The 26,386-nt window shown below is 39.4% G+C and overlaps 1 protein-coding gene across 3 annotated transcripts in view; it reads right to left on the reverse strand.

The window, feature by feature from the left end:
• Positions 1–26,386, reverse strand: part of JAK1 (Janus kinase 1) — a 140,278-nt gene that overhangs the window by 105,594 nt on the left and 8,298 nt on the right. The window contains exon 2 of one of the 3 annotated variants that reach the window (XM_079939194.1): positions 11,429–11,514. The exons of 1 other annotated variant lie outside the window; for it this stretch is intronic. The gene's annotated coding sequence lies outside the window, so the exon portion shown is untranslated. Of the gene's footprint in view, positions 1–11,428; positions 11,519–26,386 lie in introns of all 3 variants that reach the window. One more of the 3 variants, XM_079939193.1, reaches the window with a different exon arrangement.

The following is a 26,386-nucleotide window of genomic DNA, read 5'->3' on the forward strand; positions in this document are numbered from 1 at the left end:
AGAATGGCAATTTCATACGGTTAAATCAAATAGGTATGAATAAGAACATAAAGCCGTGCATTTTTAACTCATCCTGAGTGCCTGAAGCAGCTCAGGCCTTTTAGAGAAAATCCTTCAAATGACTGTTTTTTAAAAATGCTGGGGGAAGGGTTTGGTCTGCAGGACCCAGTTTGGTCTGCAGGACCTTGTGAAGGTTGAGCAACCTCAGCTATTTGGGGAGCTGACTGGGTGCCAAGCTGGCTTCCAGCCATCACCTGTTACTTTGACAACTGTAACTCCAGAACTACTAGTACTATTTGCAAAATCCCAAGCACTTACAGGAAGCTTAAAGGCTCAAGAGGCTCAAGTTGGAGTGACCAGAGAACTCCACAGCATTTTTCTCCTGCTAAAGGTGCTTCTGGCTTCCAGGGAACCACTTCATGTATCTGACACAGACACAGCTGTGACCGCAGCCATCTGGATTTCAGCCATTATTCTCATTGTGTCTGAAGTTATTCAGAAAACTAGTTCACAAGTTTCAGAGACCCAACACTGAGTGTCTTTCATCTTAGAAAGTTTCTCCCTAAGTCTAAAACCTTTAAAAATTAAAGAGAAAAGCACATCACTTATGTTAAAGTTCAACTAAACAACACAGGCTCTCTCTGTACTAAATTTGCAACTTCCTGCCAATCTATAATTATTTCAAAGTTTTTAAAAAATTAAGTTCAATTATACAAAGACATAGAAATGGCCCTTTAGTAAAGAACAACTTTAATCAAAATTTTTAGATGCACTGTGTGATTTTATGCCTGTTTTTCCATTAATAACAGAAAGGCTCTTTTCAACTATTGGCCCAGTCACTAATAATGGGATAGGAGCACAATCTTTCTCTGGCCTGTACACTAAGCCTAGTTATAAAAAATTATCCAGAAGCACTTGTACATATTTGAACCCTTGATTCCATGTTATTACATCAACTAAGTGAAGGCTTGGACCAAGATCATCAATCAGTCTTATATGAAGGCACACAGATGTTCTGATTAGTTTGGGCTTAATGGCCATGTTCCAGCCTGATTTTATTGCTCTACTTCCCTCAACACCAGAACTATTTATCTTTTCTACTTCTCTCAACACCAGAACCATTTATAAAGCCCAAAACAGTATTAGCTCTAAATGAAACTATTAAGTAAACTCTTTCTCAACCCAGACCATATACTTGCATGTTTCTCAGCTAAAACTAAGAGTTCATTGCAAGAGAAACTGAAAAACTAACACTTCCTCATGGAGTCTCTCTTCATAATATTTTATGTCTACATAAGGATGTGATGGGGCAGAAGTAGATGGCAGGACTATACTATCTCAGGACATCCTTCCTAGCACTCCAGAACAGAATCATGGGCACTTGCCCTCCCCTGGCATTCTTACGTAATGTTATAATGAACTGAATATTTATTTAATAATTAAATTAATTGAACTAAGCTGAAGATCCAGTCAGGATTCTTTTCATAGGAACTCTGTTGGCTCACATGTGTTTAGATCACTATCTGAAAGGGGATAACATATTTTGCCCTAAAGATATCCTTGTTCCATGGCTCACTGATCTGGCTGCCATGGGTCCTCTTTTCTAGAGGCAGGAGGATGCCAGATGATCCTGTGAGCAATAGCTCTCTGCATGAATGTACACCTATATGAGCACCACACACACCTCTAAGAGTGACCATGCAGGTGGGCACAGAAAATGGTAGCTTACTGCTCATTACACAGGAAAAGGGAATAAGTACAAACATCTACCCCACCCCAATTTCACCCCAAGTTCACAAGAGCGTCACAGTTTGCAGAAGTTTGGAGTCACTAGTTCAGAGCTAACATATAGCATGGTTTACGGGTAAAAGCATGAGCTTTGCAGTCAGACAAGAGTTACTCATATTTAAAATAAAAAAGTTACTTAATTTCTCCAAATCTTGGTTTCCTCATTTTTAACTGGGAATAATTCCATCCAACTCACACGGTTGGGCACATAGTAGATGTGTAATCTATAAGGTCAAGGTCAAGGATATAATCCCCAAACAAGGCTTAAAACAAGGTGGTGGTGTGATGAATTGGGAGATTGGGATTGACTTATGTACACCAATATGTATAAAATGGATAACTAACAAGAACCTGCTGTATAAATAAATAAATAAAATTCAAAAAAAACCCGTAACAAAACAAAAACACCTCACAGAAAATCACATGGTTTCAATCTGTACTGTGAAACTCAGATGTATTATACCACTAGTGTATGCATGCCACACAAGTCAATAAAAGGGGGTCAGGAAATAAAAGAAAAACAACTTAGACTATGTGTCTCACTACTGGGTGGCTCCATACTATTCCTTTCTAAATAAAGACCAGTATGCAACATACTCTTTATGCTTTAATGGTGCTAAGCTGCATTGTTTTGGAACACACATAAAATATGAGTTCAACAAAAAGAAATGCTGCAGAAATTTCACACAAATATTCATGAACATTACATATTGCCAGGCCTTTTCACTTAGAGTTGTGTATAAAATAAGAATGACTAGATGCCAAGAAGTCTGTAAATCCTATGAGAAGAGGCCCTAGAGGCACCCTGATGGCTTCAAGAAGTGAAAACAGGGAAAGTGACAGAAAAACTATAGAAAACACAGCAAGAATTCTAGTCCAAAGCTAGTTAGTATGAAACAAATACACTGTGTGTGTTGTATATATACACAACTCAATAGACCCTGGAAGACATCCCTATCACAATAATACTTTAGAGAAGATCTATCTTATATCAAGCTTTTCAATCTCAATTTCTTAAAAAATTAGGAAAGTGAGGTTAAGAGGGATTTACTGTTACAAGGCAACAAAGTCAATAATTGATAAAAAATTAAATTTAAACCCAGGGCTTTATACTTGAAAACATGCTACGAGCACAGTACTTAGCATAAGTTATGTTCATAACTGAACCTGATTAATAAAGAAAAATAAATTGTATTCAGTTAACTCAGTGCAAAGGAATACAGCAAATACATTTTCAAACTTTCTCATGAAAGTAGTTAAAATTTTAAAATATGGCGATTATAATGATAAATTCTCACTCATCTGGAAAATTTGGTTATCCCAAAATGATTCATCCCTAAGAGTTCAAAAGAGTCAAGGATTTACTGTAACTTGTATCCATATTTGAAAAAAAAAAATCATTCCTTAACTCTATGGAAACATTTTTTATTTTTTAACATCTTTATTGGAGTATAATTGCTTAACAATGGTGTGCTAGTTTCTGCTTTATAACAAAGTAAATCAGCTATACATATATATATATATATATATATGCCCATATCTCCTCCCTCTTGTGTCTCCCTCCCTCCCACCCTCCCTATCCCACCCCCCCCCCAGGTGGTCACAAAGCACCGAGCTGATCTCCCTGTGCTATGTGACTGCTTCCCACTAGCTATCAATTTTGCATTTGGTAGTGTATACATGTCCATGCCACGCTTTCACTTTGTCCCAGCTTACCCTTCCCCCTCCCCGTGTCCTCAAGTCCATTCTCTAGTAGGTTTGCGTCTTTATCCCCGTCCTTCCCCTAGGTTCTTCAGAAGCACTTTTTTTTTTTTAGATTCCATATATATGTGTTAGCATACGGTATTTGTTTTTCCCTTTCTGACTTATGACTTACTTCACTCTGTATGACAGACTCATATGACAGGTCCATCCACCTCACTACAAATAACTCAATTTCGTTTCTTTTTATGGCTGAGTAATATTCCATTGTACATATGTGCCACATCTTCTTTACCCAGTCATCTGTCAATGGACACTTAGGTTGCTTCCATGTCCTGGCTATTGTAAATAGAACTGCAATGAACATTGTGGTACATGACTCTTTTTGAATTATGGTTTTCTCAGGGTATACGCCCAGTAGTGGGATTGCTGGGTCATATGGTAGCTCTATTTGTAGTTTTTTAAGGAACCTCCATACTGTTCTCCATAGTGGCTGTACCAATTCACATTCCCACCAACAGTGCAAGAGGGTTCCCTTTTCTCCACACCCTCTCCAGCATTTACTGTTTGGAGATCTTTTGATGATGGCCACTCTGGTGTGAGGTAATACCTCATCGTAGTTTTGAGCTGCATTTCTCTAATGATTAGTGACATTGAGCATCTTTTCATGTGTTGGTTGGCAATCTGTATATCTTCTTTGGAGAAATGTCTATTTAGGTCTTCTGCCCAGTTTTGGATTGGGTTGTTTGGTTTTTTTTGATATTGAGCTGCATGAGCTGCTTGTAAATTTTGGAGATTAATCCTTTGTCAGTTGCTTCATTTGCAAATATTTTCTCCCATTCTGAGGGTTGTCTTTTCGTTTTGTTTATGGTTTCCTTTGCTGTGCAAAAGCTTTTAAGTTCCATTAGGTCTCATTTATTTTTGTTTTTATTTCCCTTTCTCTAGAAGGTGGGTCAAAAAGGATCTTGCTATGATTTATGTCACAGAGTGTTCTGCCTATGTTTTCCTCTAGGAGTTTTATAGTGTCTGGCCTTACATTTAGGTCTTTAATCCATTTTGAGTTTATTTTTGTGTATGGTGTTAGGGAGTGTTCTAATTTCATTCTTTTACATGTAGCTGTCCAGTTTTCCCAGCACCACTTATTGAAGACGCTGTCTTTTCTCCATTGTATATTCTTGCCTCCTTTAGCAAAAATAAGGTGACCATATGTGCATGGGTTCACCTCTGGGCTTTCTATCCTGTTCCACTGATCTATATTTCTGTTTCTGTGTCAGTACCATACTGTCTTGATTACTGTAGCTTTGTAGTATAGTCTGAAGTCAAGGAGCCTGATTCCTCCAGTTCCATTTTTCTTTCTCAAGATTGCTTTGGCTATTCGGGGTCTTTTGTGTTTCCATACAAATTGTGAAATTTTTTGTTCTAGTTCTGTGAAAAATGCCATTGGTAGCTTGACAGGGATTGCATTGAATCTGTAGATTGCTTTGGGTAGTATAGTCATTTTCACAATGTTGATTCTTCCAATCCAAAAACACGGTATATCTCTCCATCTGTTTGTATCATCTCTAATTTCTTTCATCAGTATCTTATAATTTTCTGCATACAGGTCTTTTGTCTCCTTAGATAGGTTTATTCCTAGGTATTTTATTCTTTTTGTTGCAATGGTAAATGCAAGTGTTCCCTTAATTTCTCTTTCAAATTTTTCATCATTAGTGTATAGGAATGCAAGAGATTTCTGTGCATTAATTCTGTATTCTGCTACTCTACCATATTCATTGATTAGCTCTAGCAGTTTTCTGGTAGCATCTTTAGGATACTCTATGTATAGTATCATATCATCTGTAAACAGTGACAGCTTTACTTTTTCTTTTCTGATTTGGATTCCTTTTATTATTTATTTTTCTTCTCTGACTGCTGTGGCTAAAACTTCCAAAACAGTGTTGAATAATAGTGGTGAGAGTGGGCAACCTTGTCTTGTTCCTGATCTCAGTGGAAATGGTTTGTTTTTCACCATTGAGGACGATACTGACTGTGGATTTGTCATATATGGCCTTTATTACATTGAGAAAAGTTCCCTCTATGCCTAGTTTCTGGAGGGTTTTTATCATAAATGGGTGTTGAATTTTGTTGAAAGCTTTTTCTGCATCCACTGAGTTGATCATATGGTTTTTATTCAATTTGTTAACATGGTGTATCACATTGATTTGTATATATTGAAGGATGCTGGCATTCCTGGGGTAAACCCCACTTGATCATGGTGTATGATCCTTTTAATGTGCTGTTGGATTCTGTTTGCTAGTATTTTGTTGAGGATTTTTGCTTCTATGTTCAACAGTGATATTGGCCTGTAGTTTTCTTTCTTTGTGACATCTTTGTCTGGTTTTGGTATCAGGGTGATGGTGGCCTCACAGAATGAGTTTGGGAGTGTTCCTCCCTCTGCTATACTTTGGAAGAGTTTGAGAAGGATAGGTGTTAGCTCTTCTCTAAATGTTTGATAGAATTCGCCTGTGAAGCCATCTGGTCCTGGGCTTTTGATTGTTGGAAGATTTTTAATCACTGTCTCAATTTCAGTGCTTGTGATTGGTCTGTTTATGTTTTCCATTTCTTCCTGGTTCAGTCTCGGAAGGTTGTGCTTTTCTAAGAACTTGTCCATTTCTTCCAGGTTGTCCATTTTATTGGCATATAGTTGCTTGTAGTAATCTCTCATGATCCTTTGTATTTCTGCAGTGTCAGCTGTTACTTCTCCTTTTTCATTTCTAATTCTATTGATTTGTGTCTTCTCCCTTTTTTTCTTGATGAGTCTGGCTAATGGTTTATCAATTTTATCTTCTCAAAGAACCAGCTTTTAGTTTTATTGATCTTTGCTACTGTTTCCTTCATTTCTTTTTCATTTATTTCTGATCTAATCTTTGAAACACTTTTAAATACAGAACACAATGACATTACTGGAAATTCTTTCATTTGACTTATCTGAGGTTTATCTGCTTCACTGAGGCTTATATTCTTATTACTCTCTTAATAATCAGACATGAGGGCTTCCCTGGTGGCGCAGTGGTTGAGAGTCCGCCTGCCGCGCAGGGGACACGGATTCGTGTCCCGGTCTGGGAAGATCCCACATGCCGTGGAGCGGCTAGGCCCGTGAGCCATGGCCGCTGAGCCTGCGCGTCCAGAACCTGTGCTCCACAACGGACACAGTGAGAGGCTCGCATACCACCAAAAAAAAAAAAAAAAATCAGACATGAAAGGTAAAAATGAAGATCATTTGGCTTGTATTTTAGAGACAAAAAAAATTAAGTAAATTAACAGTTATTTCAAATTTCCCTTGGTTGGAATGTAAAAAAACTGGCCTCCTTTCCAAGAAATTGGTGCTGGAAAGAGGCCTCAACACTGTGATATTACATTCAAACTCCTACAAAGGCACTTCATTTTACAGATGAAGAAACCAAAGCTCAGAGGCATGAAATGACTTACCTATGGTCTCAAACTCAGTGACTATCAAATACCCAATATGAATCCATGTACCTGACTCTGTAAGTTTATTGGCAATGTCTGAATCTAAAGACCAAATGAAGAGCTGTGTCTCATCAGTGCCCCACTCCACACACACCCCCATCCCCCACGATTTGCAGGCAATTCTCCAGATGAGGCAGGGAAGGTGGAGAACATATGGTATATGGACCAGTGGAAACTCAATCAACTGAAGTCCCATCAGCCTAGAGCCACTATATCAGCTTGGTGTCTTTTACTGGAAACAGGTTGCTAACAAATATGAGAATGATCCAGAATTAGACAAAATCCAAAAAGAGAGAAATTACTCCTGGATGAACAGAATAACTATATGCAAATAAACTACCAAACTAGAAGAAAAGATTAAGATGTTTTATGAAGAACATCTGAATAATGAAATTTGATATATCTTAGAGGGAAGCAGATATTTGGGTATAAGAGATAAAGAGGACAGTGGATCCAGACTTTCATGGGGAAAGAAGACATGCTAACTCTTCCTGCAGGAACTTATCACCGCTTCACACTGTGTCTGCTGGAGAACCAGGGTGGACCATCTTGATGCTCAAGGAGAGTACATGAAATTTTTGGCACAGGCAGCACCGTGGTGCTCTCTAGAGACTAATACACTACTTGTAAAGGTCCTAAACATAGCTGAGCAGAAAATTAAGTATTGACTATTGTTTACTTTTTGCATTTTTATTGTAGACTCAAAGCTAGATTATCTTTCCTTTGCAAGATTATTTCATCAGAATGTTTTTCAGTAAAAGGAACAACAAAACTGATGTTTACTTGGAAGGAACTGTGGAAATGTAGACAAATCACATTCATCTTCTTTAATTAATCAAGAATAGTGGTTCAGTAACTCTTCATTTGCACACACATTCAACTGTAACCCAAATGGAAGTTTCATTTCCCAAAATGCAACCACTTAGCATGCTCTATGTGAATATGATTCTTAGACCTTAAGCCAGATATCAGTCAATGCCATGCCTGCCTTAGAACAAGTAATAGTAGATAACATAATTAACCAAATATAATACATTTTTTCTCCCAAAAATTTTTTTTTTTTTTTGCGGTACGCGGGCCTCTCACTATTGTGGCCTCTCCCGTTGCGGAGCACAGGTTCCGGACGTGCAGGCTCAGTGGCCATGGCTCACGGGCCCAGCCGCTCCGCGGCATGTGGGATCTTCCCAGACCGGCGCACGAACCCGTGTCCCCTGCATCGGCAGGCGGACTCTCAACCACTGTGCCACCAGGGAAGCCCCTCTCCCAAAATTTTATCTTGGGGTTGGAGCAAATGGGAGAAGAACATATCATGGAGCCTATACAGTTGCTTATACCACTTTCGTGTTCAAAGTAAAGTAACTGTCTTAATTTTTTTAAAAAGAAAGAAAAAGACCAAATGAAGAATATCATAATGTGAAAAGTGTAGCATTACATTTGCTTTCTATGTTTAATCATTAAGGAAATTAATTACTGTATTTAATCCCTATCAAGATAAAAAATTTTTTTTTTTTATTTCAGTGATAGGGTTCTATTTGTTCCCATTAGGGAATTTACTCAAATGCCAGAGAAGCTCTTTTGTTGGTTTTTCTAATATGCCCCAAACACAAAATGTAACCTTTTATTATGCTGTGTTACTAGTTTAAGTGTGGCTCTAGAGCCTCAGGAATACCTGGCCCCATCCTAATTAGTAGTATTATAAACACTTATTCTCTATACAGAACTTCATGATTTATATCCATTACCTCATCAGATCCTCATTAACAACTCTGGTTGAAGGTCAGTCCTGACTTCACAGAAGAAATCGAGTCAAAGAGAGGGTTAAGCTACCTGCTTAATATCACCCTGGCACCAATGGCCTGAAAACAGTCCAGAGCTCTAATGTCTTTTTAATAGAGTTTTAGTATAAATCTTCAAGTATGTTTAAGAAAACAGAACAAGTTTTAAAGACATGGATTTCAAGTTGGTGGGAAGAATGATAATTTTTTTTTGTGGTGAGACAACTGGATAGCCAGTTAGAAAAAATATTAAGAAAGCTAGCATTCATCTGACACCACATACTAAAATGTGTTCTGTCATTTAAAAATATCAAATATACCTAATACTAAGTCTAAATAGAGATAAATGTTTATATAATTAGGGAAGTCAAAAGGTCTCTCCAACATGTAGAAACCTTGGGGTTTCCCTGGTGGCACAGTGGTTAAGACTCTGCCTGCCAATGCAAGGGACACAGGTTCGAGCCCTGGTCCGGGAGGATCCCACATGCCATGGAGCAACTGAGCCCGTGTGCCACAACTACTGAGCCTGCGCTCTGGAGCCCATAAGCCACAACTACTGAGCCCACGAGCCACAACTACTGAAGCCCATGTGCCTACAGCCCGTGCTCCACAACAGGAGAGGCCACCTCAATGCGAGGCCCGCACACCACAACAAAGAGTAGCCCCCACTCGCCACAGTTGGAGAAAGCCCGCGTGCAGCAGTGAAGAAGCAATGCAGCCTAAAATAAATAAATTTTAAAAAAGAAAAAGAAATGTTTGATAGGTATGAGTACATGAAAATATAAAACTTCTGTATAAAAAGACCCTAAATATATACGCAAACAACCTGAAAAAAAATATTTGTACCATGTATCACAAAAAGTTAATATTCTTAACATATAGCTTTAAAAAAAGAAAAAAGAAAAACACAAACACACCAATAATAAAATGGACAAAGGGCTTGACAAGGCAATCCACAAAGAAAACATGAATTCTCAACATGAAAAACAAAGTTTAAATATACTAATAACCAAATATCTATGAAGTAAAATAGAGATTTACCATTTTTTTACAAATAGACTGGCAAATTTTTTAAAATTATAATATCCACAAATTGATTAAATGCGACAAAGCAAGTACTCTCATTTAGAAATATAAACATCACGTGAGTTCTGCAATCTGTAAATGTCCTTTGACCCAGAAGTTCTTTCTACTTCTAAGCAAATAACGATGATATACAAGATTTAGCTACAAGGGTCTTCATCACAAAGTTATTTAGAACGACTAACAAAACAATCTTAAATATTCATCCAGGAACACAGAATCACAGTGAAGCCATCTAACAGAATTCTACACTGAAAAAAATAATAACATATGTATATACACATATATATGTAATTATGTATATATATACATGTGTATATATATATGTATAATTATTGGAAGATGGAACAATATTCATGATTCACTAACAAAGGAAAGGTTATAAAACATCATGCAGTATATAAACACAATTTATGTTGGGCATGTGCAAATAAAATTGAGAGGATATTCATCAAAATACTGACTACGGTTATGGGATTCCAAATGGCTTTTATTCTATTCTCTGGATTCTAAATCTTCAATAAATAAGAAAAACTTTTGCAAAAAACAGCGAATATAACTTCTTAAAAATAACTTCCAAAAAAGGAGACAGCAGCCAATAATATTTTATGTACAGAGTAAGTAACTGTCCCCCAGACCTACTTGGTAAATCAGGCACACAATACAACCAGCCATTCCATCCTCAGATCCCAAGACAGGAAGAAGAGTAGATCAGGATGGGCAGAATGCCTAGTCGCACACCACAGTATAACTCTGTGTCTTACTACTCAGGTTGGAAAACACTAGACTTGAACTGCCCACTACAACTTAGGAAACATGAGATGGGATCTCCTCCACTTGTACAACTCCCTCCACATTGCCAACACAGCAGCTCAAAAAATGGTATGGAGGATGGGGTGAGAGCTGTCTGCAGTGCAAAAAAATACATGCCAATGTATGCAAAATGGTATGAGCCCAGTGGAGACCAATTTACAATCTTGATAAAAATTATTTTTGAAAAATTATAAATGCACTTATCTTTTAACCCAACGACCTTGGGAATTCACCCAACCTTGTACATATGAGTTATACAAAGAAGCACTGTTTGCAGTAATAATAGCATGGAAACAAATAATATATCCATGAATATGGACACTGGTTAAGTAAACCATGGTAAGAACACGCCGGAGCTCTAATAAATATGTACATACATACATGTAACATACACACACATGAATAAGGAAATATTCCAGGTCCATTCCAGGTCCTAATACAGAAAGAGAGGAGGATATACTGTAAAATGAAAAAAGCAAAGTGCAGAATAGTATATAGAGTATGCTACATTTTGTATAGAGAAGAATATATACTTGTGTTTAATTGTATCTGGACACAAGAAATGCATAAAAGAGGTTATTTAAGGGGGCAGGGAAGGAAGCTGATAGTGACAAAAACTGGAGCAAGCCTTTTCAATTTGTACTAAGTTATACTGGTTTACTTTCTGAAGCATGTGAATATAGTACCCATGTCAAACAAAATATCAACAATGACAACAACAATAACAACAATAATAATGAAAAGTTTAAAATGCTTACCAATAAAGCCTTGGTAAGAGGCAAATTTGCCACCACAGAGTGAGGAGCATCAGAGCTGAGCAACAGATTACACAGGAATTTCTCTTCTGCCTCCGTTGGAAAGAGAGAGAAGAGGTGAAACCATTTACAGATCACCTACCACAGGAAAGTTTTCTGCATGCTATCACATTAATATTCAAATTAACCCTAGTTAAGTATAACCAGCCTCATTTCTGCAAATAAGTAAATGGTGGTACATAGTAAATGGCAAGCCATTAGGTCACGTGTCCAAAGTCACAGGGCTATGACTGAAACTCATGCTCTTACCCGCTCAAACTCTCAAAGAAAAAATATTTAAGTCTCAGTAAAAATAAAAATCCTCTAAGTCAGTCACTCACACATAACCACACTTCCTTCTGCAGTGTTTCCTCTAAAATTATTTACTAAGTTTTGAGAATAAATGTTTAAGTAAAGCAAACACTCTACACCAGCAGTCCCCAACCTTTCTGGCACCAGGGACCGGTTTTGTGGAAGACAATTTTTCTACGGACTTGGGGGCGGGGGGGGGGGGGGGGGGGGGGGATGGTTCAGGCAGTAATGCGAGCGATGGGAAGCAGCAGATAAAGCTTCGCTTGCTCGCTGCTCACCTCCTGCTGCGCGGCCCGGTTCCTAATAGGCCACAGACCAATATCGGTCCGTGGCCTGGGGACTGGGGACCCCTGCTCTACACTAATAAAAGGATGATCTATATTTTCCAAATTAATGAGCTCCAAAAAAGTTAATTACTGGGAGCATTATCAGATGCATTTTTTTCCTTCGTTGAGGATTAACTATGAAATGCATGCAAAATCACTGAATAATGAACTTCACAGGAATCGTAAATCATCTTTTGCAGTAAGATGATAAAAAATGATATTACCATGGAGGGAGGGAGGGAGGGAGGGAGGGAAGACAGAAATAGCAACTAACATTTATTGGGCACTTATATATACCAGTCACTGTTCTAAGTGCTTTGAATATAAGGACTCACCTATTCTCATAAAACCCTATGAAGTACGTACTATTACTATATTCATTTTACAGATGAGTAAACTAAGACACAGAAAGTTAAATAACCTGTCCACACAGACTGTCCAAACTCCACTGCCCATACTACTCCCCACCATACAATATTTCCAGGCTGCAGCAACTGAGAATGAACAAGAGGACGGCTCTTCTCTAACAAATCAGTGAATGATTTGTAATCTTACGTATTTCACTGTCTAAGCTGTTTTATTCCAAGAAAAGGAGGCTTCAACTGACTGTCAACTGGATCAATAAGACAAAAAAGATTTAAACTCCCTGATTTCAGAGACTGGGCTGCAATCTAAGCCAGAGATGAAACCTACAGAAAGGCAGTAAGGAGTGGGCGTGAAAAGGCAAAGAGCAGTGAGAACAGTATTTCTTTCTCAACTTCATACACGTTAAGTGAAAAGGTAGCTCCATGGTCATATATCTGGAAAACAGTTGACTAATATTCAATAGTTTCTTATTTTAGTTCTCCAAGAAAAGGATAAACTAAGCAACATCAAGCGATTCCCAAACTTATCTGACCATGAAATTCTTTACTCACAGAGCACCTTGAGAACAAACCACACTCAGGGAAGCTATTGGACTAAAAGGATACTCAAGAGTTAAAAATCTATCAAACTTGGTGACTAACAGTCCAGGAGAGATGAGTCAAAATAAGCCCCACAATATGGCTTAGGTAACCAGTGAAGGTGATATGAGAGGGAGGTTAAGATAAAGGGCAGTTTTTTATGGAAAAAGGTGAACTTAGTTCACCTGTTTGACCTAAGAGTTGTGTAAAAAACTGCCAGTTCACAAAACAATTGAAACCAGCATCTCGAAGAGATATTTGTACGTCTATGTTCATAGCAGCATTATTCACAATAGCCAAAAGGTGGAAGCAACCCAAGTGTCTGTCGATGAACGATAAACAAAATGTGGTATATACACTGAATAGAATATTATTCAGTTTTAAAAAGGAAGGAAATTCTGACATATACTACAATGTGGATGAACCTTGAGAACATTACACCAAGTGAAATAAGTCAATCACAAAAAGATAAATACTGTATGATTCCACTTAAATGAGCTACACAGAGTAGTCAAATTCATAGAGACAGAAAGTAGAATGGTGGCTGCGAAGGGCTGGGGGGAGGGGAGGATGGGGTGGAGGGGTGTTGTTTAATGGGTATAGAGTTTCAGTTTTGGAAGACAAAAAGCATTCTGGAGATAGGTTGCACAATGATGTGAATGTACTTAACACTACTGAACTGTAACTTAAAAACGGTCCAGATGGTAAATTTTATGTTGTGTATCTTACCACAATTAGAAAAAAATTTTAACTGCCAATTCAAGATGTTGTTAGACATTTGCTGTCTCTATCTGTGTAGAAACCTCTCATGCCATGTGGTCCTGCTAGGACTACAGATCACAGTGTCCTGCCCTGACCCCTACTGATGACTGTCCACCTACGTGACCAAAGGATGACCCAAGCAAAAGTCCTTTGGAGAGATCTGACAAATGGAAGCCAGAAAAACACCACCTTGGGGCGGCCAGTTGTTCTCTTTTGAGCCATTTGGAGAAAACCTCATTGTGGCAAGAAATGAGACCAATGAAAGAAAAGCAGAATCAAGTAGGACTCCTAAAGAGATCATGCCTTGACATCGCTGGAGCTCATGGATTCTCTTCCCCTGCTCTTTAGAGGCTCCAGTTACCTGGGCCAATAAATCTCAACACCTTTCCTGTGCAAACCTCCTCCCCCCACACCTCAAACACCAAAAGAGAACAGGGACATCCAAAAGAAAAGCAATTTCACTGAGCAATACGACCCTTTACAAGAATTTTCTCTCCATAGTTCCTTTGAAATTTTATCTGCAGTATCACATACTAGAACAGTAGTACACAGTTCCATAATTTAGTAAGTACAATTCCAAATTTAACACAATCTTTCCAGTTGGTAAATACATCATCGTGTTAGGCCAGAATATTTTTACATTTCTGAAGAAACAATAATTTAAAAAAATTATCAATCTAAATCTATACTAGATTATATAGAGGGAGAGCTATACAATGCATAAAATAGAAATAAATTTAGAAATACAAGTGTTTCTAAATTATCTGAAGTATAAAATAAAAGAGAACACCTAAGCATTACCCTGAAAACTGAGGCTTTGGAGGAACATTCTAATACTTAAGTCAAAGAACAGAAGAATATACAGATAAGATCTTTTATCTGTGCCTTATTTGAAGAACTTTGCCCTTTCCAAGTTGTTCAACTCAATGCTCCATAACTATAGGTTCCCTTGGTTTAGTTTTCACTAATAATTGACAAGGTCTAATTTTATTAAATACGAATCTAATCAATAATGTTTATGACTGCCTAGGTATAATTACTCTCTTTTGTGAACCAGGAGACATGGAGAAAGGAGCAAATAAAGGGAGAAGGAATGCTGCTAGCTCTGCAGACTTCATCTGACTTAGGCAAAGAGGAGATCTAAAAAGCTGTCATGCTAGGAACTAATGTCAAACCAGTTTCATATCTGGAATCTTAAGGACTCACAGCATAAGGCTGCAGAGAGATGCCTGAAGCAAAATCTTAAAAGTAAACTGCGCTCCCCAGGGAGTGTAGTTATGAACTTGTTGTCACAAGTCTTTGCAAAGATAAGCTAGCCATGTTGATTTCACTGAAGCAGACCTGACCAATAAAATAACTTCACAACACTGGGAATACCATCCATGTGAAATCTTTACAACCACTAATCAGGAAATGATCCATCTTCTGAAACTGCTCTCTCTTTATCATGAAAGATTAGCAGCCAGCATTTTAATCATAAGGGGGGTGGGGGGGAAGACCCTATTTTACTTGGAAGGGTTTTAAAGGTTCAATGCTGCACACCTGGTAAACACAAAAATGACAAAGCCTGTCTCTTCCCCAGGATTATCTTCCAGCTATTTAAGGTGGCTTCTATCTCACACCTCCAGAGCAAATCTTAGAATCTGGCAGCCCAGAATGTTTACAGTGCTCAGGGGAAGATCTAACTGTTAGAAGCACGGCTCAGGCATCCCGCAGTCCCCAGGACCATTTATTTGTCAAGGAACCTACAGAACTTACTGTCTTAGAAAAAACCAACTGGGCAGATTTATGATATTTCTGTTAAAATACAGTGTGTGCTTTTTAAATCATGGCATAAATAATACCCAAAATCTTAAAATGTGAATAACTTTCAGACAACAATACCATTTACAGTCTCCTAATGGAAATAATCAGAAAATTCAAAAAAAAAAAAAAAGGAGGCACAAAGGTGTCTGTAACAGGATTATTTATAGTAGGAAAAACAAATAATATATATGCAACAGATTAAAGGGTTAGGTAAACAAACTTTCATTCATCCACACCATGTACCATAAAAAGCTGTCACCCTAACCAAAAGTTATTACCTCATAGGGGTAAAATTATGAGAAGTCACTTGGTGAACAAACCAGATTACAGCACTATGTTCTATGATCTCCTTGGAAATTTTTTAACTTAATAGTTCCATATATGCACGAAACAAAGTCTGAAACAATAAACACTAAAATATTAACAAAAATGTTTATCTGAGTGACATCTTAGAATTATTTATTTCTGATTTTCATAAAATGCAAATATGTTATTTCTTTAAAATGTTAATTAAATTTTTAAAGAATTCACCAGTAGCCATAGCAAATTTCTAATGACTGCCTCGTAAGGGCCAATATTAGGCTTACATCCTGACTTCTCTAAAAGTAAATGCAAGAATGGCTAACAGTATTCTATATGAAACTACTTTTTGAACATAGCTTGGATAAATTATCTAAAATTAATTCAAAAATAACTCTTTAGAGAAACAACTAAAAATGCAACAGCCTAATGTCTCTAGAAAGGAAACATAATACAGATCAATGGAGATCCCATAAAATATGTATCTTTCCTGTATAAAATTAAAAAGTTACAATTAGTTTTAATTCACAGCCCGAAGCTTTTTAATGACTAAAGAAAAAGGTAAAAGGAAAAGAAGAAATAAAAACTTTTCTCTCCTCAGAGGCCCAAGTCAGGGTTAGCAGATTGCCTGCTTTGAGGCACCCTGTTTCAGTCATAAATACCTTGACCGAATTACTTCCCAGGCTTCATTCCCACGGTGAGAATGTGCTGAGAGCAGGCCCCACTGCAAGAACAAGACAAAGACAGGTGGCATGTGGTATGTGGGCAGGGCCTTGAGTGTGACCAGAGGCAGCAGGCCTGAAGACCAGGCCTCCAGGAGGCTCTGTGAAACCAGGTGGCAGCAGAGGCACCCGTGAGCAGCGGGACTTGAGCAGACTGTCAGAGGGGAGGCATTACAGGCTGTGCTGTTCCCCAAAACCAGTCAAGAGCAGTGCAGCCACGGGGCACAGTGGGCGAGTACAGGGCTTGGGGCTAACTCAAAATCACTTCACCTCTCTGAATCTCAGTTGCCTGAAGTCTCAAACGAAAGTTATACAAGAGAGCACCTTTTTATCTGTAATGACCTCTCAACACTTTGTTTTTCCTGTTCTTAATATAACTGTTACCTCCATTAAGGTCTAATTAGATTAGGGGTGCTGTGTCAAGTGGTTTTTCTCTTGACAAAAGGAAAAACACAAAAAAAGAAATGCCAGCCAAACAATCAAATAGGCCTTCCACAAGACAAACCCACAGTTAGTGTCTATGCCGGGCATTCATGTGATCAGTAATACTCCACTACTGACCAGCTGCTCACTAGCAGGCACAAGGCTGACTAGGACTAGAAGGATAAACAAGAGGGACTTGGTCCCTAACCTCTGCAAATTCCAGGGTGGCAAGGGCCGAAAACAACAGTTTGCCATCTCTTCTCCCACGAGATACTGCCCTTCATAATATCCACGGTAATGACTGGACCCTACATAATCCTAATTTCTCTCAGATAATTTCCAAATCTCCTACCCACAAATACATCTTAGATGTCTCAGAACTATTTGAACAAATGGGTACATATTTAGTTACCTAAGTTCTACATCTGACTACCTTCTGTATCATTTATGACTCAATCACAAATTGAGCGTGATGCTAAAGTGGTGGCCCACAGAGGTCTTGGGTGAGTCACTAAGTGCTCTCTTAGTTTTCTCTGTTGTAAAACTGGGGAAGGAAGTGTCCCTGGGAGGCTTTGCTTTCTTCAAACTCTTAAAATTATTATAAGATGTTATGATCATTGTGTAGCTACAAACCCTTAAACAGTACTTACTAGAAAATGTCTATAAACTTAGAACTAAATATGCTGGCATTTCATAGCAGACCTGTCTCCATGTTCTCTTAAAACCATTAGAGCTATTAGTTCTAACCTAAGAAAAGTAAACAAGACTCGAAGCCAAGAAGGAACTCGTTTGACTGCTTTCCTTGCCTCCCAATAATCAAAGCAATATTCTCATAAGTGTCTGGCTCCCAAATACCTGTAAATGTCTTAATTCCGCCTAGCATAAGCAGTATTTTCATCCGATTCGTAGCTGCATGGCAATATTCCTCTTTCAATGTTGCCTGACGTTCCATTGATTTTTTTCTTACTGAAATATATCTAGCTACAGAAAAGTATAAAAAAACCATGGATTTTTTAAAGAGGACTAAATAGGTCTCCTCACTGGATCCCTACTATGTGGCAAACACAATGGTAGTGGTTGGTGATACAAAGGTCAGCCACAGATGAGGACAGACAACTAAGCAAATTAGTGCAATAATGTGTATACCATTCCAGACTGTGTCTGGTTCAAGTATGACACATAAGCCTTTAAAGTATATCAACGAAGGTAATATACTCTAACAACTACACTGGTAGTCTTGAGTTTATAAACAGTTGGGCGTTTTTAAAAATTCATTCCCAGTTGGTTGTTTGAAATTTGGAGCACATTTTCCCCCAATACACACTACTATAAATGTGGTTAGGTTTCCAAGCCAACACACAAAAGACCAATTTAACACAAAGTATCTGAAACACTATACAGCTGCCCTAGCAAATGAGCAGAATATTACTGCAGCCAAAGAGAACCATGAGTGATCTTGTCATCTGAAAGCTGGAGTTTGAGGGAAAGTCAAGTGTACGTTAATAAGGGGTGCAGATGGAGTGGCGAGGAAGTGCCTGTAGTTTTATGGCAACTAAGTTCAGGGATTTTGAGACCAAGGGCCAGGTAGGCCTGGCCTAACTCAAATCCAAGTTCCCCCAGACAAAAGCTGGTGCCTTTAAACATGTTATTCAACCATTCTAAGCCTCAGTTTATTAATCTGAATGACTGGCACAGAGTAAGCATTCCATAAACAATACTTTACATACATTTTTTTCATTTGCTTGAGATTATACAACTTTCATCTTCCTTGGAATAAAAGTATCCTGGGGCTTCCCTGGTGGCACAGTGGTTGAGAGTCCGCCTGCCGATGCAGGGGACACAGGTTCGTGCCCCGGTCTGGGAAGATCCCACATGCCGCAGAGCGGCTGGGCCCGTGAGCCATGGCCGCTAAGCCTGTGCGTCCGGAGCCTGTGCTCCGCGACGGGAGAGGCCACAACAGTGAGAGGCCCGCATGACACACACACACACACAAAAAAAAGTATCCTGAACACATAGCTGGGATTATCAGTCACTGTTAGAAAATGTTTGGAGTTTCACATAAAACAGATTTTTTTAAGTGTCTAGGCAAGAAATGTACAAAGAAGGGGATTGATGAAAGTGCATTACACATGAGAAAAGGGTAGCATGAACTAAAATGCAGTAACCAGGAAGAGACTGAAGACAGAGGGAAAAGACAGGTATATGATGTACGGAGGATTCTCCCGATCAGAGAAGATATGAGATGGAATCCCAGGGACTTTCCAGATGACTTACTGGCTGTCTATACAATAAGAAGATGGGAGAATAACAAATAGTAACAGTGGCAAACCTTTATAGGATGTTGGTATACAAATATACATACTTGCTCATTTAATCCTTACAACCCTATAAGGTAGGTGGTATTATCCTCATTTTGCAGTTGAGAAAACTGAGGTTGAATAACTTGCTAGTAAAATAAACTCAGCTTGTAAAATAAAGCAGGATTCAGACCCACAGATGCTGGTTCCAGATTTGGGAGTCCGAACCACTATCTTATACTGATGCTTTTGTAGTAGTGGGAACCCAGCTATTTGCATAAGTGGGCTTCCTGCATCAGAAGTTCATAACTTGAATAATATGTATCTATAAAGTCTCCACTTATAAACATAAATGTTACATAACATTGCATTTACAGACTTTCTGGCAATGTTCAATATTTGGGATGGGGGTGGGTAACTAACATTTATTAAATGCTACTGAATCTCAGGCACTGTCTGAAGCAGTGTTCTACCTCATTTAACCTTCACAAAACCACCTTGGTGACAGGTTCTATTAAATCCACTTTACACTTAAGAAAAACTGAGGATCAATTTTGAGCCCAAAATCACAGAGCTAGTGTCAGAGGAAAGCCTAAGACTGGTTCTAAGTCCAGAGTGCTTTTCATAACACATCTAGTATACTCAGATCCAAACAGGTAATCGTGGGACATGTTACATAATAACCAGGTAATATAAAATAACAGTAAATCAAGTTCGACTTTAAAATGTCAAAGACGTTTCACAGGAAAATACTAAATTATCTTTAGGACAGCTAAATTAACCCAATTACCCATCTCACCTCCCACACCCTCATCCCTGCCAAAAAAAAAAAAAAAAAATTCCTTTCAGATCCTCTTTATTACTTAGCACCTAACAATACCAAATACAACATAGGTGGCTAGAGACACTTCTCCAAAAGCCTAAAACTACTTCAGAAGCATTACGTTGGAAAACAGGATAGGAACGCATTCCATGGGTTCTCATTTAAATGCCAATGTCAGAAATAAAAGGGAGGGGGGACAACTAACAAGACAATAGAAAGGAGGCTTTTTTAAGAGTTGAAGGGTTTTCCAATTATATCTCAGTAAAGCTGGGGGACAGTGGAAGAGTAGAAAGTTTTTTGTTTTGTTTTGTTTTGTTTTTAGTGAGAGCGCTGCACATTTGAATTCCAGCTCTGCCATTTATTAGCTTTGTTTGCTTATCTGGGAAATGATGCCATTAAGATCCAACTCTCTGGCTATTAGAAGATTAAATTAAATATCAAATTCAAAGCATGTAAACAGCTGACGTAATAAAACCTGCCTAATCTTTTTTTTTTAACATCTTTATTGGAGTATAATTGCTTTACAATGGTGTGTTAGTTTCTGCTTTATAACAAAGTGAATCAGTTATACATATACATATGTTCCCATATCTCTTCCCTCTTCTGTCTCCCTCCCTCCCACCCTCCCTATCCCACCCCTCTAGGTGGTCACAATCCACCTAGCTGATCTCCCTGTGCTATGTGGCTACTTCCCACTAGCTATCTATTTTACGTTTGGTAGTGTATATATGTCCATGCCACTCTCTTCATTTCATCCCAGCTTACCCTTCCCCCTCCCCATATCCTCAAGTCCATGCTCTAATAGGTCTGTGTCTTTATTCCCATCTTACCCCTAGGTTCTTCATGACCTTTTTTTTTTTTTCCTTAGATTCCATATATATGTGTTAGCATATGGTATTTTTCTCTTCCTGACTTACTTCACTCTGTATGACAGACTCTAGGTCCATCCACCTCACTACAAATAACTCAATTTCGTTTCTTTTTATGGCTGAGTAATATTCCATTGTATATATGTGCAACATCTTCTTTATCCATTCATCTGTTGATGGACACTTAGGTTGCTTCCATGTCCTGGCTATTGTAAATAGAGCTGCAATGAACATTTTGGTACATGACTCTTTTTGAATTATGGTTTTCTCAGGGTATATGCCCAGTAGTGGGATTGCTGGGTCATATGGTAGTTCTATTTGTAGTTTTTTAAGGAACCTCCATACTGTTCTCCATAGTGGCTGTACCAATTCACATTCCCACCAACAGTGCAAGAGTGTTCCCTTTTCTGCACACTCTCTCCAGCATTTACTGTTTCCAGATTTTTTGATGATGGCCATTCTGACTGGTGTGAGATGATATCTCACTGTAGTTTTGATTTGCATTTCTCTAATGATTAATGATGTTGAGCATTCTTTCATGTGTTTGTTGGCAATCTGTATATCTTCCTTAGAGAAATGTCTCTTTAGGTCTTTTGCCCATTTTTGGATTGGGTTGTTTGTTTTTTTGTTATTGAGCTGCTTGTAACTTTTGGAAATTAATCCTTTGTCAGTTGCTTCATTTGCAAATATTTTCTCCCATTCTGAGGGTTGTCTTTTGGTCTTGTTTATCGTTTCCTTTGCTGTGCAAAAGCTTTGAAGTTTCATTAGGTCCCATTTGTTTATTTTTGTTTTTATTTCCATTTCTCTAGGAGGTGGGTTAAAAAGGATCTTGCTATGATTTATGTCATAGAATGTTCTGCCTATGTCTTCCTCTAAGAGTTTGTTACCATTGCAACAAAAAGAACAGAATATCTAGGAATAAACCTACCTAAGGAGACAAAAGACCTGTATGCAGAAAATTGTAAGATACTAATGAAAGAAATTAAAGATGATACAAATAGATGGAGATATATACCATGTTCTTGGATTGGAAGAATCAACATTGTGAAAATGACTCTACTACCCAAAGCAATCTACAGATTCAATACAATCCCTATCAAACTACCACTGGCATTTTTCACGGAACTAGAACAAAAAATTTCACAATTTGTATGGAAACACAAATGACCCCGAATAGCCAAAGCAATCTTGAGAATGAAAATTGGAGCGGGAGGAATCAGGCTCCCTGACTTCAGACTATACTACAAAGCTATAGTTATCAAGACAGTATGGTACTGGCACAAAAACAGAAATATAGATCAATGGAACAGGATAGAAAGCCCAGAGAAAAACCCATGCACATATGGTCACTTTTTTTTTTTTTTTTTTTTTTTTTTTGCAGTACGAGGGCCTCTCACTGTTGTGGCCTCTCCTGTTGCGGAGCACAGGCTCCGGACGCGCAGGCTCAGCGGCCATGGCTTACGGGCCCAGCCACTCTGCGGCATGTGGGATCTTCCCAGACTGGGGCACAAACCCGTGTCCCCTTCATCGGCAGGTGGACTCTCAACCACTGTGCCACCAGGGAAGCCCTGGTCACCTTATCTTTGATAAAGGAGGCAAGAATATACAGTGGAGAAAAGACAGCATCTTCAATAAGTGGTGCTGGGAAAACTGGACAGGTACATGTAAAAGTATGAAATTAGAACACTCCCTAACACCATACACAAAAATAAACTCAAAATGGATTAAAGACCTAAATGTAAGACCAGACACTATCAAACTCTTATTAGAGGAAAGCTGCCTAATCTTGAGTCTCATCCTCTTGCTCCCTCTCCTTCCCATTGGACAAGATGTGCTGCTACACATCCCACAAACCTGAAAGCTACCCCAAGCACAAGTTCACCAGAAGATTGAGAAAGTGCTTTTCTCATTTTCCACCAAACCCACATCATGATTCCCATATTGCCTCAGAGCCTTTTTTTGCCTGCTCCTTTCAAGATATTTACCATCTTGGTGTCACCTCAGGTTGGGTAAATCAAGGGCCTACTATTTATTATTTAAATTTCTATTTCTCACCAAAATGTAAGTTGGGGCTACTCATATAAATATATAAGACTTACAAAACAGAACCATTCATTAAAAGGAGGACTTAATACATGTGAAAAGTGATCTGGTGGGAGACTGAGGCAGGGAGATCACTGTAAGAAAAATGAATAGCAACCTAAAATAAGCAAATAACTTGGCCTCGAGTTTTCGGGCAAGGAAACATTATGATTTACAGAACAGTCTTTCTCTTTTTCTTTTTTATAAAAGGAAACATATAAATTCCTGAAGAGGAACATCAAAAATTTGCCTAAACTTATTTATTTAAGCCACTGACAGGACGAAAAATACCACCATAGTCTTCCAAAATACTTGGTGATCATTCACAAAACTGTACTACTTTATATAAGAATCAAGGATTTAATTTGGCCAAACTCCTTCTAGTAAAAATGTTCCCAGGGCTTCCCTGGTGGCGCAGTGGTTGAGAGTCCGCCTGCTGATGCAGGGGACACGGGTTTGTGCCCCGGTCCGGGAGGATCCCACACGCCGCGGAGTGGCTGGGCCCGTGAGCCATGGCTGCTGGGCCTGCGCGTCAGGAGCCTGTGCTCCGCAACGGGAGAGGCCACAACAGTGAGAGGCCCGCGTACCGAAAAAAAAAAAAAAGTTCCCACTTTGAACCTCTACAAATTGTATACAGAGGATTTAGCATTTACTCAATAATAACCCATGTATCTTCTGTGAAAGGGGATATTACAACGAATAAGTCCCTGTCCTCAAGAACCTTGGGACTGCACAGTGGAGGGAAGTCTACAAAGGAATTGAAGCACAGGGCAGAAGACAATGCCCTAGAAAAGAGGATCACACACCACTGAAGCACTAAGTATACACATGCCTCTTGTTGGGGGCTGGGGCGGAGAGAACAGGGACATTTGAAGGGGCCTTGAAAGCTACAGAATTGTAACAGATAGAGAGCATGAGGCACGGGCAAAGTCCGTGGAGGAGGAGGAGGCAGAAAAATATGAGGAATGTCTGAGGCACAAATGCAAAATAGTGAACAATCTACTTTGGCACAGAAGGAGAGAAATGGGAGAATAAGCTGAAAAGTTGAAATCTTATGACAAGGAGCCTGGAATACTACAGTAAGGTGGAATTTGGACTGTTTTCTGTGGGGCTTCCAAAGGCTGCGGTCAGGGAAATTCTGTGACCTGAGTCAAGCTGCAGGAAGATTATCCAATGTCTGTATGGAGGACAGACTGGAGGGAAAGGCTGGAAGCAGGGAGCCTAGGCTGGAGATTACTGTGATCCCCCAGGTAAAGAAAAGCTAGGTCAGAGGCAGGGAATGGCGAGAAGACAAAAAAGCCACACGCTGGGAGGGAGCACTGAGAGGGCCTGGCAGACTGCTGGACTGGGGGACGGAGGGGGTGCGGGAGGGGCGCAGCAGGGCGAGAAACCAAGATGACCTAAGGCAGGGGTCAGCAAACTTGGGCCCACGTGCCAAATCTGGCCTCTTGCATGTTTTGTACAGCCAGGAAGCTATACAAATTTTTACATTTTTAAGTGGTTGGGGAAAAAATAATATTTTGTGACAAGTGGAAACTCGAATGTCAACGTCCGTACGTAAAGTTCTCCTGGAACACAGCTACACTTGTTGGTTTACACGTTGTCAATGTCTGCTTTAGTTCTGCAGTGGCAGAACTGTGGAGTTGTCACAGAGTGGCATGATCCTCAAAGCCGAAAATATTTACTGTCTTCCTCTCTACAGGAAAAGTTTTCTGACCACTGGTTCTGATGGTGGTGAACAGAGGTAGTACTAAGAGGAACAGAGAAATCATCCACTGGGTTGGCTGGGTCAGAAAAAGAGATGATATTAATTCTGGAGCAGTTAAATGGGAGGTGTCAACAAGACATGCAGGTAAGGGAGCCCAGATGAAATGGAAAGATCATCCCACTGTGGGGCCTCGGCACCTGCTGCTCCCTGCCTGGTACTCTTCCTCCAGGTCATGGCATGAGCTGGCTCCTGCTCATCATCCATCATTCAGGTCTGAGCCCAAATGTCATCTCCTCAGAGGTAGCCCCTCTCCCACCCACCTAAGCATTCTCTACCAATTACCATACTTAATTTTCTTTATCGCACGTAACAGCACCTATTTATCGCCAAGTTTAACATCTTAGAATGTTGGCCCCTTAAGAACAGGGCCCTGCCTCTTGTTCCCCACTGTGTCTCCAGTGCCTTGGCCAGTGCCTAAAGCTGCTCAGCTGGTATTAGGGGAGGTAGGGAGTGCAGAAGAAGAAATATGAATAAAAGGGACAACTGGAGCACAGGTGAAAGCAGGTCATCTGCACAGTTCTAGGAATAAATAAGATCTGCCGTTCTCAGAACCTTTAGGAAAGTCTGTATTGGGGGCGGCGAGAGAGGAGAGGAAGAGAAGACACCAAAGAGAAGAGAGCAAAGACACAGACAGAAAGGAGAGAAGTATTGTGTCTCAGAAGCCAGACAGGAAGGGGGTGTTTAGCAGCATCAAATGCTTTAGATAACAAGCACAGAAAAAATGCCTAAGTATGACAGCAAAAAGTCACTGGTGACCTCAAAGAATAAGTCTCAAGTGTGTGGAGGTGGCAGTCAGGTTGCAAAGGGTTAAAGAATGAGTGAGTGGGAAGAAGTAAGGCTTTCAAGGCATTTGGCAGCAGAGGGGGCAGAGGTGCTCCCAGTGTGGTAGGGGTGGGGGGATCCTTCTGTTTTTCATACAGTGACTCAAGTCTGACCTCACCAGCCTGCCTCTCGGTCCTCTCTGCTCCAGCTGCAGTGTTGGTTCCACCTCAGATCCTTTGCGCACGCTGTGAGCCTGCGCTAACAGGCTCCTCACTCTCTTAGCCTGGCTAACTCCTTCACCCTTCAGACTCCAATGTAAAAAAAAAAATGTGTCACAAAGACCCCCTCTTCTTACTGCCCCCCACCTCTGCTTTATACCAAACTAAGACATCTCTCCAGGTACTCAGCATAATTAAAACAAACAGTTGAATAATTGTTGAGTTATTGTCTTCCAGTAGCAAGGAACCTTCTGAGGGCAGAAATCAGGACCGTCTTGTTCTCACGTAATATGCAATCTACAGATAATTGTTACATAATGGAATGAACATGAAAACCTGAGAGCGTTTTTGTCTCAGCCAGTTTGTGCATCCCAAGTGGCCTACTTCACAAATCCACATCAAGTAGGCTTACAATTTACGTTCAGGCCAGTTTGGCTTCCTCTGACCTCCCCTTCCTACTTCTGACCAACTGAGATGGGGTGTTTTGGAGATACCACCAAACATCAAA

This window comes from Stenella coeruleoalba, assembly GCF_951394435.1.
Source record: "Stenella coeruleoalba genome assembly, chromosome: 1".
In the NCBI taxonomy this organism is placed as follows: Eukaryota; Metazoa; Chordata; class Mammalia; order Artiodactyla; family Delphinidae; genus Stenella; species Stenella coeruleoalba.